This window comes from Python bivittatus, unplaced genomic scaffold (genome assembly GCF_059951505.1).
Source record: "Python bivittatus isolate LINGU-HERP-01145 unplaced genomic scaffold, Pbiv_v1 ctg000020_np1212, whole genome shotgun sequence".
In the NCBI taxonomy this organism is placed as follows: domain Eukaryota; kingdom Metazoa; phylum Chordata; class Lepidosauria; order Squamata; family Pythonidae; genus Python; species Python bivittatus.
In genome coordinates this window covers 127,382,056-127,398,593 of record NW_028277030.1, presented here as the reverse complement: position 1 = coordinate 127,398,593, position 16,538 = coordinate 127,382,056, and the positions used below count along the sequence as shown (strand labels likewise).

Here is a 16,538-nt window from a genome sequence, read left to right as displayed (position 1 = left end):
AGTCTCAGATTACTATCGCTTCGAAAAGAGGACGCTATTCTTCCCCTACACTAGAAGGAAAGGGAAAGAAAAAAAGCTAACCTTGGAATGCTGCGTAGTATTTAGCATCAGGCACGAGATGAGAAAGATCTGCTACGAATGTAGACGTTGCAAGATTAAATGGCACTTGGGGGAAAGAAGAAAATACTTCTTCACTTGGAAGTGTAGTTTCGTTCCTTTTAATTGAGGATGTTAATTTAAATGTTCTGAAAGCAGCAGAAGAATCTTTCTGTTCAATTGCACGCATGCATGCGTCCTGATTAGAAAAGCAAAGCTTTCACAAAACACATTTGGAATATAATAGCAGCGTTTGTGCTGGTGTATTTGTTGGGAAAGGTTAAGATTGCAACTTCCAGGACTCCAAGCTAACTTGGCCAAAAGAAGTTGCCATACACCCAGAGGGTTAGGGTAAACATTTTTTTAAAAGTTCTAAAAAATTGATAATATGGGGGGGGGGAGTTCCTTGTCAAAGTTCTACTAAGTGTCTCTTTAAATATACATTCTAATTAGCAGAATGCATTTACTAATTTGGTATAGGGGTGAAATGTTATTTTATTTCTCTGTTTATATATTTTGATTCTGCATTTTCAGCATTTAAGAGTTAGCTTATAGTATTAGACTGTAAAGACTTCAAATTATCTTGTAACTGTCTGTGTTGCTTGTGTATGCGGTTAATGAACTATTGCCATTGGGAAAAATGCATTCCTGGGCCCAGCAGCAAAATATAGCAGCAGTTTGTAATTTCCTCACTAGCAGAGACAGGGATTGGGCAGGGATAATATATCTGGATATTGTAAAAGAAGCGGGGAAAACTTTTAGCAGTTTGTGATCTCCTTACTAGCTGAGAGAGGGATGGGGGAGGGGATAATATATCTGGATATTATAAAAGAAGTGGGGAAAACTTTGCTTTGCTGAAGACTCCAACATGGTCAAAGTGCCTTGGTGTTCCAGTAGTGGAGAGAGCCAGAGCCAAATGTGGACAAGGCAGTAATAGATTGCCAGTTTACATTAAACGGGGAGAGGCAAAACAAGTGGGATCTGAAATGTAGGTGGGATCTTGGTATCTTCTGAAGTCCACGTGAAATAGCGTCAAGGTCTGCATCAGAACTTCAGCCCACAGATTCTCCAACCCTGCTGTGTAACAGCTGAAAAACAATTTTGAGATGTTGTCTTGTACCGGATCAGCTTACTATACCGTACTACTACAGTACTTATACAGATGCTTCCTTATACTGGGTCAAGCTGTTTGTGCACCCAGATCATTTCTCTACTGTGATCAACAGTTTTTGCAAAGGCAGATGACTTTCATCATACTACAGTACTGTATTTTTTGAAAATAAAGGACTGAGTCTGGAATGTCTGGTATTCTCTGCATATGTTCCACCACTAAACTTTTATTTAACTTTATTTCAGTACATTTAAACCCAATTTTTCACAGTTGTAAATAAAAGTTCAGTGAATAATGTGGTATTGTGATATATCTAAGCAGAGATCATTTATTCCCAATTTTGGATTCTAGAACTACAGGTAACAAATATTTCATCTTAACTACTTCCTGTTGTGCCAATATCCAGGCTTGAATTTGCCTCCATTGCCAAATTTGCAGATGCTGTTTGAGCCAGCATAAATTTTTGCTGACCCACATTCCTTTCATTTTAATCAGGACTCTTGCTTCAACTCAGTCTCTGCCCTATCCATGCAAAATGTTGCCTTTGTTTCCTGCAATGCTACCATTTTTAAATAATGTATTAAATGTGAAACTAATTTTTGCAGGGGTGACAGATTGGCATGCAACATTGGGTATTCGGAATCACGAGCGCTTAACTGGCTTAAAAAATGGAGAAAAGCCCATTATAAGCATTTTATTCTGAGAAAACAGGTGGGTTCACACATTGTGTCAAACCATGAACTGATTTGTTTTTGGATTAGCATGTTGTGATTTATAGCTTAAAACGTTGTGCCAACCTAACCAATTGCAATTGGGTACATTAACAGGTGGTCATAGGCATCTGTTGGGAGTTGGTGGGTGGGTGGGAATATGAAGAAACGTGTGTCGTCATAACACAAACCATGACTTGTGTTAGGACACAAATAGTAAAGAGAAAGGTTTAATCATAATAGCACTGTGTATGATGTAATTTCTTTGTCATTGTGGACAACTATATGAGTGGGATGCACAAGTAGTCTAGGTGAAACACAGAATAAGTTGTTAAACATGAAATCCTTAAAACTCACTTTAAATGTTAAATAGCAAAATTGCCTGTAAAAGCATAAGTGTCCTTTGTGGAAAATATGACCGTTTGATCTTTGGGGGGGGGGAAGTATCCAGGGTCTTTGATAGAGTCATTGGAGGGACTTAAAATATAAAAGGCTGAAAACCACTGCTTCAAGCTATAGTTTAGTATCATGAGAATGAGCCCCAGTAAATGTCCAGGTGGCACACGCCCATTGCCTTTTTGATTCTCCAGTGGAGCTGCAAGGAGGATTTCCATTAAGCACAGCTTGGGGCTTTTTCTAAACCCTAAATGTGGTTAATGTTAACAGTTATTTGCTTGTTACAAGCCAGCATCATAAACCATGGAATGAAATTGGTTGTCTTATATAAGAAGTGACGAATCTAAACTGGAAGCAAAAGCTTCTGAACTTTCCCCTGTGGCCACAGTGGAAAATGATGTCCATCATGTGGATTGCTGTTTCAGTACTCAGTGGTGCCTTTCATTTATCAAAGCTAACAGCCATGAACAGACCTATCATCCATGAATTTGGGCATTTTCAAAGTTTTAAAGCTATTGTCACATCTTGAGGCAGTGAATTTCACAGACTGCTTCTCCACTGGATAAGTAAGCACTTTTCTTAGTGTTCTGGATTTACAACCCACCCATTTTATTCTAGTATAACAATAAGAAAATAGAGCTTATGTCTCTCCTATAGAGTCTCTATCTTATTCTCCTTGTCTAGATGTTTGTTTTTGTGCACTGGGATCATGTGATTTGAGCAAAATGTCAGGAAAATCTAGCAGTTGATACATGCAAAGGTACTTTTGCCTGACTTAAAATTGTAGTGAAAATGATTGGTTGTTTTGTTCATCTCTCTATATCTGTATTACCAGCTTCTTCAGGCTGTTCCATTGTGATGGCTGTTACTTTTCTATTACTCTCAGTCAACATTTCTATGTAACCCAGCAGTACATAACACCTGCAGGTATATTCATTGAAAGGCCACTGCCCTACCCTTGGCAAACAGGTGTTGCTATGCACCTTCAAACAGCAAAACACTAAATGCCAGTGAATATGCAGAGAGGGGAATTGGGATTAGAATTCTATCAGGACTAAAGTTGCTGTTCTTTAATGGATAGTTATGCCCTTGGCCAGATGCATCAACTTAAAATCTGGGAAGATTTGCTTATAAAGGAGCTGGATAATACTTTTAAAAAAAGGAGAACATAGGTTGGAAAGAGGTTCAGCACCAGATTCTCTACACATATTGCTATAACAAGGCAGGAAAAGGCCTCCAACTTTTGAAAAGTTTCATTAACAAGACTGCCAGAGATGGGCAGATGGTCTGACTCAGCTTTATATGACAACTTGACATGAGAGCAAGAAAAGACTCCCTCAAGATGAGCTCAGTGCCTGGTAGATGCAACCACACTGATATCTTGGTAAAAATGCAGAAGTGGGTTGCCATTATCTTCTTCCAGAATTTCTTTCAACTTTCCAATCTATTCTAAAGCCCTTGGATTTCCTGGAGATGTCCCATTGAAATAATAAGAACTACGTTTAGCATTTTCAAGATCAGTCAGGGTTGGTTAGGTGCTGTCACCTGTGATTTGATATAAAAGGTACCACCAGAGGTCTGAATGCTGTATCTATGCAACATAAATGAGCTATTCCATGGCAGCTAGGCAGAACTATGTAGAAGGAGGGCATAAAACCATGATATGAACTTACTTCACGGCTAAAACCACTGCCAATGTATATTGGGAGGAAGGATCCAAAGGGTTGATAGGGAAACATTCTAGCAAAGTTCATTCACTTCAAAATTGCTGCAGTGCAGAGATGCACACAGAGACAAACACATGTATTGTTTTTCAGCAATGCCTTGAAATAATCATGAGATGCTCATATGACCCAGGTTTAACTCATATTTCCTTAATTTTTTTTTTAAAAAAACCCCTAGTATCATACCTTGTCTTGAGGGTTCTAGAAATGGCATACATGGTCCTCCTTGCTCCCACTTTATTTTATCCTCACAAGAATCCTGTTAGGTAAACTAAGCTGAGAGCCTGGGAGAGATCTACTAAGCTCAGTGCTAGATGAATGGGGATTTGAAACTGGATCTCTGCTAGGCTAACCAGTGTGTCACACACAGACTCACAGAATGCAAGAGTAGGAAGGGACTTTAGAGATGATCTAGTTCAATCTCCAGCCCAGCACATCATGCCATGTCAACTGTTCCCTCAGAAGTAATGCATTTCTGTGCTGAAAGTAGGAGGAAAAATAAAATCTCAGCACCGTTACTAATTCATAATATAGGTGAACACACTTGTAGTGTTACACTCTATCTTATTAAAGTAGGGACAATCTATTTTCTCCCAGTTCTAAACAGCACGTAGGCATTCAAAAAGAGCTACTGATTTCACATGAAAAGTCGTCATGAAAAGAACAGAAAAAAGGAGGGAGAGAGTTCATATAAAAAGCTGAGAATGTACAAATCTGGCCAGATATTTCAATTCTCGTGGTAGATCAGCACAACCAAGTTGTGACTTCAGTTTTCTCTCCAATAATATTTCCAGTTTCCAAAATAATTTGTTAATAATAAACTGTTCGGCAACAGCTTATCACTGAGGTACTGTAACAGCAGATACTGTCTGAGGCGGTTATGAAAGAGTTCATCAATAGAGCACTCCAGTAAGATTCCCCAGACAACCAATAGAGACCAGCCTTCTGTTGGAGTTAGAACTGCTCAGATTGGAAATTATTTCATAAATCTGCCACAACATGGCACTTAATGCTGGTTGAAAAGTTGGAGAAAAGGGACTGATTAAAAGAAAGAATAAGCTGATTTGTTTGAACATTTGTAATCCCAAATGTAAGATGCTCTCTTCCAAACTGGCTTCTAATGCCAAAACAAATAGAACATATATTTCCTAAATACTCCAATCTGCCCACACAATTTCATATATTTGCATTCTGGGAATTGCCTGTAAATATAATGCTGTGAGACATTTGACGAAATATGGCATACATGTTGTACAGATTGAAGGACTGGACAAATCCCAGGTAAACTGTTGGCTAGGGATAGAAGTATTTCAACACAGCCCCCCCCCCATCCCATTTCTTTGTATTCCTCGCACAGGGGGATATGATTCCATCTTTTTAAAAGCAGAATATTGCCTAAAACTAGGACTTCAAAGAATTTTTTTTTGCAGCAGTACTGCTGTAAAAAGTGAAACCACTTTAAGCAACATACAAATATGAATGATGTACAATTTGAAGGCCTTGTTTTATGCATCCAGTAATGAAGTACAGGAAGGCAGCCTTCTGCAAGGGAGAATACATTCCTGCTTAGAAGTAATATTCTTTGTCCAACCATATTAGGATTGTTGAAGGGAAAACAAATAAGAGTTGTGAGTGGATTGACAAAGAGACCACCTAGTAGATTCATTGGTAGGATTAAATCCTTGCTTCACAGCTTTATTTTCCTCACCATTATCACAACATCAGTTAATCTCTTGCTAAAGCAGGTTTGGAATTAACAAAAAGGAAGCTCTTTTCTAATTTGATTTTGGAACAGGCTCAGCTACCAATTACACTCTTTTGATACAGTATCCGAGCAACAGGCAGGAGGTTGAGAGGAAGTGGAATTCAAAGAACAACAGAAAGAAGATGGCAGGACAATCCCTTTTGGAAACACATCCATTGTATGTCTCACTTATGTAAAAGTTTCTGAAAAATCTGCCCACTGACAGTAATATAAAAAAGGTAATTTGACCTTTAAATAACACCCAACGAAGGTAAGAAAACTCCACTTTTTAAAAATAATAAAGTGAAAGGACATTTTTCTCCAAAATATTTAGCATTGACTAGCTACTATAGTCAATTCACAATCCTGAGTTGTGATTCTTTCACACAGCCTTATTTAGTGACTTACTTTATTTCTGAAAGTGAGGAAGTGCACCTTAAACTGTGTCAGATGGTGAACAGCCTTGTAGGTATACTGAAGTATCCCATTTGGAAAGATGAAATGGAGAAGCAGGTAAAAAAAGAGTTAAACCTCTGTCTTTTACGCTTTTCTATTGTAAGACCCATTTCTGAATTTGCTTTTTCCCTAAGAAAGCTGTTCTTGGACTTTTGCTCTACAGATAAATCATCTCTTGTTGACTTTTCATTGGCATCCAGTTGGCCACTGTAGGAACACAACGCTAGGTCAGACATGGCACTGATGTGCTCCAGCAGGCTCTTACTGTGTATGTGTGTGCAACAACTTTTTAACTCTTTCATGGAAAAAAAAAATAACAAAAAGCCTCCTTAAAATACTGAAAACTTTTCATCCATCCACTGCAGAGGTACCCAGTGAACTACTCACAAAACTAAACATAATTTTTCACATTTTTCCATTGTCTATGGCAGAACACATTAATATCGAAACAGTAGTTTGGCTTATTGTGCTCATTGGCATCCACCTCTTCCAATCATACTTTTGAAGTGATTACAGTGAACCACAAAATCAGAATAATGCATATGCACTCCAGCATAAATAATCCAATTGATAGGTTCAAGCAGAAATATGGAACATAATCAGCAGTTGTACAACAATTAGTAATAGAAAACTGTATTCTTAGATCTTAGTTCATTCTCATTGTTTAAAGTTGCCCCTTCAGACCAAATCAGCCAGATACTCATTGATTAATCTACTAATTAAACTGAAGAATATTTGCACCTTAAGTAGGCTGCAAGGGTTTAAAAAATCCCCTACTGCCTTCTCTTCTCTTAATGAAAATCCTCTCCTCCAGCTAAGGGATCTCCATAGTTGCTAATAACCTGTTTCAAAGATAAGAGCGCCTGCCCCTCTACTGCCTCTACGGTAAGTGCTCTTCCTCTCTCCTGAACAGCAGAGCTGGGCTAAGGTTAATGGTCTCTTTTCAAAGCAGATAGTGCTTTTCCCCAGTTCAGCTGGAATTCCAGCTGACACAAAATGCCCCATCCACTCAGCCTGGCAAATAATCAGCTAGCCTATTATCACCATGCCCTACTCTCTTCAAATGCCAGGGGACTAACAGATGTAGGCTTAAATAATATGCAACAGGCTGATGGCTCTTGTAGCACTGGTTTTCCTTTCTCCCTTGATGAAAAGCCTCACTAATGTAAAAAAAAAAATGGGGGGGGGGAGGAAGGAGTCTAGTTGTCCCCAGTTGCATCAGCTTTTGTGATTTCAACATAGGCACATGGATAAAAATAATAGTCATGTGTTGAGTTCCCTCCTCCCCTCTTCAAAATTTAGTTCTATGCTGATGTCATTTGGTTTTATATTTTCATAGTCTTGCCAACTGCAATCTATGATGTGAGATTAATAACATTGGAATAAAACTTCACCTGTACTGAGAGATGCAAAATGGTATAGCCCAGGACCTCCTGTATTTTGTCAGCATGTGTGTTGTGTGTGTAGGAAAGAAACAGTAGGTAAAGAAAAATGGTTAACTTGTCAAGAGTTGTTAGAACATGGAGAATATAAGATGTGATCAAGAGAGCAACTGGCTCCAAAGGGGTTTAGTTTTCAATGGTTTTTGTATGCAAAGTTAAGAGAAAGATTTAAGGTAGGTAATAGGACATTTGGAATTGAGCAGCAGAAGACAGAATTTGAAGCTGAACTATGTACAATGATAAACATGTAATTGCTAAAATGTAGAAACCTTTATTGAAACTTGAAATGGAAGAAGAACAAGTGAAAAGACTGTGTGATAAAATGGACTTTAGGCATAACATACGGATGGAACAATGGGAAAATATGTGGTTAAAAGGACTGAAATTTACATCATGTTATAACTTATAAGAGGAATTTTATAAAATGATGTACCGTTGGTATATGACTCCAGAAAAATTGTCTAGAATGTATAAAGGTACTTCAAATTTATGTTGGAATTGTGGACATCATGAAGGGTCATTTTATCATGCCTGGTGGACTTGTAAAAAAGCCAGAAATTCAAATACATATAATGATACAGAGAATTTTGAAGATCAACATTTAACTGAAACCAGAACTTTTCTTGCTAGGATTAATGGATAGTCAATTAGAAAAGTGTCATGGAAGATTATTTTATATATGATTACTGCTGTGAGACTATTTTTTATTTATTTATTTATTTATTTAATTTGTCCACGACCATCTCCCCACAACTATTACTGTGTATGCGCAAAAATGGAGAGAGACTGAAATACCCACAATGGAGAAATGGTTGTGAAGATGACAGAACTAGCAGAGGTGGCAAAATTAACTTGTTTGATTAGAGAACGATCAATAATTACATTTATTAGTGACCGGAAACCCCTTATGAACTTTTTTGCTGAAAAAAGAGAAAAAATGAGCTTGTGATTTATGGGTTTGAAGATCAGAAAAGGTAGCTTATGGAAAGAAGGAAATTATGATGTAACCTTAGAGAGAGGGGGTTAAATATAAATGTATCTATAACTGCTGTCAAGAAGATTGGAAGCTGCTTCTTTAAAATCTTTTTCTTTTCTTTTTCTTTTTTCCCCCTATTTCTATTTCTTTTTCTATATTTTTTCACTTTCTTACTACTTTTCTTTATTCTTCTTTAATTCAAAATTTGTACTGCTCTTAATTCTGTTGAAAAATTTCATCAGTAAAAAATATTATTTAAAAAAAAGAAAAAGAAAGCAGCATGTTTTCCCCATGGTGTCCCATAATGGAGCAGGCGAGAAACAATTAGTTTTCAGAACTAGGAATCCCCCCAATGATAAAAAAGGGGGATGTATCCATTTTATTATTGGCAACCTCTACCATATTGTCTTGGTTCCCCCTCTTACAATGCATTCACTTTCTTCCCAATGATCTTATGCAAGCTGAGACATAAAGAACAGCTACATTCTTTAACATTGCCAGAGTTAACAGCCTGTTACACATCCATATTCCATTTTAATGAGTTCAAGTGTCCACCCTCATAATTTCCATTAATCAAAAACTGGGCAAATTCTATATATGCCTCTGCTTATTTATTCATTCAGTGCTCGATTGGCTGTTTTTCAAGCATCGTTTTATATATCTTTCTCCATTCAAATAGGCATTATGTAAGCTGAACAAGCTGGTAAATGGAGCTTCCTACCTTGCAAGAACATTTCACGTATACACACACAAACCCAACAGAAAAAAATGTATATTTTTGTTCAGGTTATATACATTACCATTAGAGTTAAATAAATACAGAGTCATGTTGTTCTTTGAAATACTGCTTGCTCCCCTTATAGCTTTGCAAGCATTACAACTGCTTTAGAAGACCTGTTCCTGGGCTCACTCAGACCACTCTCACTGCTGGCCACAGAAAAGGGCCTTTTCACCAGTGGTCTGCAGGCTCAGGAACTCTCTTCCCAATTAAGGGCAGTTGACTTTAGCTCTGCCAGCTTTTCACAATACCAATTTTTCATAAGTATTTCAAATTTCATCTTTCCCAAACTGTTTTCCCTTTAATGTGCATGTTCATTTTAATCTTGTACGTTGCATAAATAAATATATACATACATGCATACTAGCCTGCATTTTAAAATATTTGTCTACTGCTAATGAGCGTCTATTTTTATAATTATTTTTGTTTCTATCTTGTATTCATTTATTTATTATTAAATTTATATGCTGCCCATCTCCCCCAGAGGGTCCCCTAATGGTAATCTTGTACCTTTTTATTGTTATTATGTAAGGCATCTTGTAATCACTATGTCTTATTAGATGGCAGGTAAATTAGTATATACAGTGGTGCTTAAAACTTTGTGAACACTTTTGAATTTTCAATATTTCTGCATAAATAGGACCTAAAATGTGATCTGTTCTCCACACAAGTCCTAAAACTAGATAAAGAGAACCCAATTAAACAAATGAGTCAAAAAATTACACATGTTCATTGATTTATTGAGGAAAATTATCCAAAGCCAGTTCCCCCCAGGATCCTTCCCTTCCTCCCTTCCTTTCCCAAGATTCTAGCTCCCTTTGTCCTAGCTATTTGTTCCTTTCAGACACTTTTTTAAAAATGTTGGCTACAGCCTTTGGTATGCCTCTCTGTTTGGCACTCACTTCTGTATCTGTTTTCTGCAATCAGATCTATTCTTTTACCATGAGATCATCTGTAATGGTCCCGAGATAAATGCACAATGTATTCCCAAACTCTTCTTGCCTTTGTTAGACTCACCCTAAATACTCAAGAATACTATTTGCTAAGGTTAGATACTATTTTATCAGACTGCCAGTTCATTTTCTAATCTACTGAGGGTTTTTTCCCTTTGTTTTAAAGGAATTGTTCTAATTGGATAATGAGCCTATTTTCCTCTTAAACCTTGGAAGTATGGATTGATGTTTGTGGTGTAATGCTGGCAAGTGACCAGAAGGGGAAAAAAATGAGTAGGCCACTTTTCAAATTCCTTTGGCCAACTGGCAGAATGCTTCCACAAAAATCAGAAATTTAGGCCAGTTACCAGAAAGCTGAAGATTAAACTAGAATTTCTTGACTAACAGAAAGCAGCTGCCTTTTCAGTGACTATATGCAGACTTGAACTTTGTAATTCATGTGGATACACATTAAGTCTTGTCAAACAAAATCTCAGACCCACAATAAATGTGAATATTCACATGTGTAGTTATTTTTTTACTGTCACCTGGATTTTACCATGAGCTCAAAGCTGCTCCAGATTATCTGGAGGGATTTTCTTAGGTCCTCTGATCAAAATGGCTCTAATATAGCTTCACCTTGAGACTGAAGATGCCAGCTGCCCCAAGGATTCCAGCCCTCAGATGAACAAGAGGAACCTAAATCAGATGCTTTTCATTTTATATTTCCATCTGCTACTAAGCAATTCCTTCAAATGCCCTTTGCACAACTCTACTGCCTCTGCAGCCTTCTAAATGTTTTAATCTTGCGGATGTTTCACTGCATTTGTATAAGAAAGTGCAGGAAAAGACAGGTCCCAGAACATGCTATAAAATGGGAAGGAAATTATAGCATAGTAAGAGAACTGAGCCTTTGCTTGTAGAAGGCTGAAATTTCAAGGCTCCAATTTCAAGCTTAAGTCTTAGACCAAAAGATAGGTAAAATGATCTTTGTCAGGCTAAAGTTCTTAACTAGGGAATAATGCACTCCTCTTCATTGGATGTATTCAAGCAGAGGCTGGACAACTATTGAACACAGATTTTTAATTTAGATTTCTATGCTGAGAATGGGGTTGAACTTGGTAGCCCAAATATCTCTTTCTGAATTAGGATTCTATTATTCTATCCTGGAAAATACAAATTATCACTCATACAGCAGGATACAACCTTTAGTTAAATTGGATATGTTGGAGGTTCATATCAAATTCAAGTTCCTTTCAAATGCTCACTTCAGAACAACTATTCATATATTACCTCTTCATTCCAAGCTAGGAAGCTAACAGGGGACAAAGCATGAAAGTTTCTTTTTATTCCCTTTGGATGAGTGCCTGTCTAATGGGATGGGATGGCATTTGCAATTGCTAATCACGTATATGGCTGTTAATGGAAGCATTCTTATATTTACAGTAAAGGCAGAAGGGCACAAAATTCCTTTTGTTGCCAAAAAGAACAACTTGCCCTCAGGCTTACTACATATGCAGCATTTCCCCAAACTGGGTCAGTTTCACCCCAGGATTTGGGGTACTTTAAATGTTCCAAAAAAGTGGCAGGGAATGAAGCTTGGAAGATGTGTATTTCCCTTCTCTTCAACTTCAGGACTTCTCTGAAGAAGAGAGATGCATATTTATTATATCTGAATGAGATGTGGTTCTTCCCCAATATGGGGAAGAACCAAGTAGTCACTCGGTCTGGAAGCAAACATCTCTATTCTTTGGACATATGGAGAAGGAAATGGTTCCTGCTTCTCCTCCTAGTTTTTAGAAACATTTCTCATGGGAGAGCTAAATGTTACAAAAGGTAAGGGACCTATGTATCATCCTGTAGTGCCTCTTTCATCCTTATTTCCAAAATTCTGACAGCTATCATCTCCTATTTCTTCCAATAAACAAATGCTGAAAGAATTGTGTTTTTTTCTGAACAAATAATCGAATGTCTATACATTTTATATCTTTGCTACCTCCTGCTTTTGAGAATGCAACTAAATATTAAAAATAATTCTAGTAAATATAGTCCAGACATACTGTAAGACATTCCATGTGAAATGATTGCCTATTATAACTTTCTACACTCCAAATGCATATACACTAAACACATGAAAAGCAGAACATACTTTTTATAGAAGCATGATACAGTTCTAAATTTAGCATCATATCACATCTACAGGTAACTTCTCAAAGCAATTAAAAGATGCTTCTTTTAGATGAGCTAAATAATTGAATAATCCATATTGTATTGTATGTCCTGCAAGTGATTGCTTCATATGTATTATTTACTGCTCAACTACAGCGTGAAGCAAACAATGAAAATCAATGGGGCTATCTAGGCGATGGAATTTCTGTGAGCTTCCAGTGTTACTAACCCAATGCCCTCCAACGGCAGTTCTAAAACATTTGGAGAGCATTACTCTAGTGAAAGGTAAGATGGCTAATAACTTGGCCTATCTAACCTAGGCTTTGTACAGACCTACTCCATGCTGGACCACTTAGCACATAGGCTGGGTTCACACTATGTGGTAAGCTATGATGTTTGGTTTGATTTTGCCACCATATTATGAGAAACTTAGTGTCTCATATAAATCATGATTTATAGCTTAGTATGTTGTACAAATCTACCCAATTGTGTTTTATTCAATAAATCAGGGGTAAACAATGCATGGCTTCATATCAAATATGAATTAAGTAACTACTCTGGGTAGCTTACTCAGGTCCTGAGCACAATTTTTTTAGGGCTTGGGTAGCAGCCTGCTCCTTAGCCATTTCACAGAATAATTTCCTCTCATTCCCCTTTTCTCAAAAAGAGCTGCTTAATTTGTTTCACCAATGACTCTGTGTGTGTGCATGAGAGCGAGCAAGCGAGAGAGAGAGAGGTTGGAAGTTCTGGCTGGCCATTCCATGTTCTCCTCTTGCAAGCAGGCAAGAAAAAATTCCAGCATCTTCCCAACTGGCATGGCCCCACCTTGCAGTATGTCTCATGCTGCTGAGGCATTTTGTTCAGAGGTCAGGAATGTTGGCGAGCTACCATGGGATTTGGGAAATCATTTACAGAGTGTGTTGAAATGACTATGCAGGGCATTGCCCCGAAGAAGCAGAAGGAACCTCATGTAATAGATCTGTACTTCCACTATACAAAAATACTTGGAACATGTGTGGCCTCTCTCACATCAGATGAAATGACTTAATATATCAAGGACAGCAATTTGTATGGAGGTGACAACCAGCTTAGAGCACTACAAACTTTCTGACTATTAGAAAGTAACCCTGAAAGCTTGAGAGGGCTTGTTTCTGTTTTCCTTCTTTGAGAGCTTAAGTAACAATCACCAAGATTGTTATACAAAGAATATATTGTTGCCCTCTAGCTTCAGTAGGATTCACAACTAATGTTGTTGGCACTGTAACTAGATAACTATATCCAAGTGATACAAAATCACTGGAATTTTGCAGACATGGGTTATAACCTGTGACAGTTCCCAGCTGATTTATGCATCTGAAGAGTTTTTCTAAACATACATCTATATACAGCAGGTCAGAACATTACTTTAAACTCAAGCCAAAAGATTATTTCTACCAACACACTGAGTTTGTCAGTTGTCACAAAATATCTGTTAAGTGCTGATCCTTATGGGACTACACATTCTGAGCCAAATTGTTATTATTTCCTTTATGGCTTAAAAGAGTTCCTAAGCCAAGTGCCTTCCAACTTAGATTTTGACTGTTTTGAAACATCTTCTCTTCACTGGTTACTGATATGTAGATGGAAATTGAATATCCTGGTTGCTCACATTTTGTTCAAATGGATTATGATGATAACACTTCCTATATCAAAGTGCCTCAAATAATTTTTCAATAAAAACAGCAATAAAATACATGAATGATACATTAAAGCAATATAAAACAAGAATAATGGAATAAGGATTTTTTTTCTTACCTCTCACTTTTTAATGAACATGGTTTTCTTACTGATTATTCCCTTATATTCTAATCTAGTTCAAATAGCATTATTATTGTTGTTGCTGTTTCTTGATATCCTTGGAAGAACTAGGCAGAGTCAAGCACTCCCTCTGTTAATTCTGCCCACACCAATGACCCTGTGAGCTAAACTGAGCTGGAAAATTAACTAGTCCAAAGTCATCCAGTGGCAATGGATTTACACCTAGGTCTTCCTGTTCCTAGGAATAGAAACTCCAAATGTATCCAGATGAATTCAATAACATTTATGTACACTTAAGACAAATCCCTTTTTTTTTGGCCCACCAGCAGTCAGAATGTTGTTTGTTCTTTTGAACAGCTTCGTGTTTCAAAGGGAGAGTTTAGGCAATTGTATTTTAGTTTAATACAATACTCCTGATAGCTTCATTCCTCTCTTTAGACAAGCCAGAAAACAAGCCAGGAGTTCTTCAGCTATCTATGATTTCCTACTGGTTTTGGAATAAGCCAGAATATTAAACTTAGATCTTGGGGGTCCCCAATCACCTTCAGAGGCAATAGTGTGCCATTTATGCATCCCTTTGTACTTGCCAAGGTCCCTGCCCAACCAATTATTGAGATTCTTTTAATTAAGAAAGTGAAAGAGAAGTGCATGGTGCAAAGCAAAGAACATGTTCCAGGGCCTCCTACAGACCCTAAAGGCATCAATAGAAAATAAACATAGGGTTGGCTGCTGCTCAGTTCTTTATTTCCCTTCTGATACACAAATAATTTGTGATTAGTCACATTCACTATGGCAACCATTTTGTGAGAGTGCCTATATTTCACTCTCAGTATTTCTCACTGGCCCCAAAAGATTAGGGAGCTCTATCTACATTTACCCTAAACTGAAACCATCTAATTGCAAAGTGCAGCTGTAAGCAGATAAAGGACAATCTTGACTGTCTTCTGCTTTATTCTGATTCTGTGTTTGATCAGAGCTGTTTGATACCTGCAAAGCGCTTGCTGAAATCAACAGGTTGGACACAGGCAGTGAAAATCATCTATAGTACTGTTCATTCATGAAAATATGGCAGAGACTTATTTGGACCCATTAATAATTAAGGGTTTTACTGTGAGAAGCAGGATCAGCTCTATCATTAGATGAAAGGAAGCAGCAGCTTTAAGCACTGCAACTGAATGGAATATAAACTGGAGCCAAGCCAGTGAAAGAGCCTGTGTGGTGCAGTGGTCTAAGTGTTGGGTTAGAACCAGGGAGAGCCAGGTTCACGTCCAGCCTTAGGCACAGAAACCCATTGGGTGACTTGAGCTACTCCACCTCTTCCAATAATACTTTTGAAGTGAGCTAGCTCAGTTCACCCTGCATCACAGTTGCTATTGTGAGAACAACACAATGGGAGCTCTCATGTAAGCCACCTTGAACCCTTGGAGAAAAGGTGGGATCTAAATCTAACAGTCATTTGTGTGTTCATATAACACCCACTATCCATCCTACCTGCTGCCTGCATTATAGTGTCACTTTGAGCTCTTCTCTGTGATGTTTATAGGGTGACCAGCAATGTTGTTGGCCATTGGGTGAGTGTGACTATGATTTTGCCCCCAGGGAGGAGATCCATGGGAGGACCAGCTATGGTCCTATGCATCTCACGCAGCAGGCTCTTAAGCCACCGTGGTGGGAAGAAACTTTAGCCTCCATTTAATTGTTTGAAAATAGATTGCATCTCCTAAAGAATTCAAGGTCATCTGTTTTGTGTTCAAATTGATCTTTATCATTTCTTGGTTGAAGCATGGCAGCAGTGAAGTTAGCTGAGCTGTTCTCCCGTTGGTTTCAGGATATGGTTATTGCTGATGTCAGAATTATGTCCATTTATTCTTTTGTGCAAAGGTTACCAGTTTGTTCAGTGCAAATTGCCACAGGGGATAATAGAGCACAGGTTTGCACTACATGAGAAGATGTGCAGGTGTATATAACCCTGATGTGGATGTTGTTCCCAATAAGGTCACCCACAGCACCAGGAAAATCTTGCCATATAGTCACCCTCCCCTCTTGCTGTTACACATGCCTGAATGTGCAAAGTGAGAATAGTTCCTTACCTTGAGATGTATTTCTTCTGCTGAAACCCAGTTTGGATGTTTCAGCACCCTTCAAATAGTCAAGCAATCAAAGGAAGGTAGGAAACTGACTTATCCCAAGTCAGATTGTTGGTTCAC

General features: G+C 37.8%; 1 protein-coding gene across 1 annotated transcript in view; it reads right to left on the bottom strand.

The window, feature by feature from the left end:
• The window catches only part of SPTBN1 (spectrin beta, non-erythrocytic 1), a 184,234-nt gene that overhangs the window by 111,292 nt on the left and 56,404 nt on the right, over nucleotides 1-16,538 (bottom strand). The window lies entirely within an intron of this gene.